The following is a 276-nucleotide window of genomic DNA, read 5'->3' on the forward strand; positions in this document are numbered from 1 at the left end:
CTCCACGAGAAGACCTCAGAGGCGTGCTTCATCCACGTCCTACAAAACTGACAAAACAAAAGGGTCTTCTGAAGTCAGTGGGACTGTAGCTGCCCTTAACAGGCTGCTGATAATGTTCCCAAAATGGCAGTTTTTTCTCCCCTGGCATTCCACGGTCAAGTAAACCGACGCGTGTTGGCTGGAAGGATGAATCCCATTCCTCCTCGATCTTCAGTGGCTCTGGCGTGGGCTTATGTAATCTGGTTACAAGCCCCTGAAGTTGCCGTGTTTAGTACC

Source organism: Propithecus coquereli, unplaced genomic scaffold, assembly GCF_000956105.1.
Source record: "Propithecus coquereli isolate 6110/MARCELLA unplaced genomic scaffold, Pcoq_1.0 Scaffold57, whole genome shotgun sequence".
NCBI lineage: Eukaryota > Metazoa > Chordata > Mammalia > Primates > Indriidae > Propithecus > Propithecus coquereli.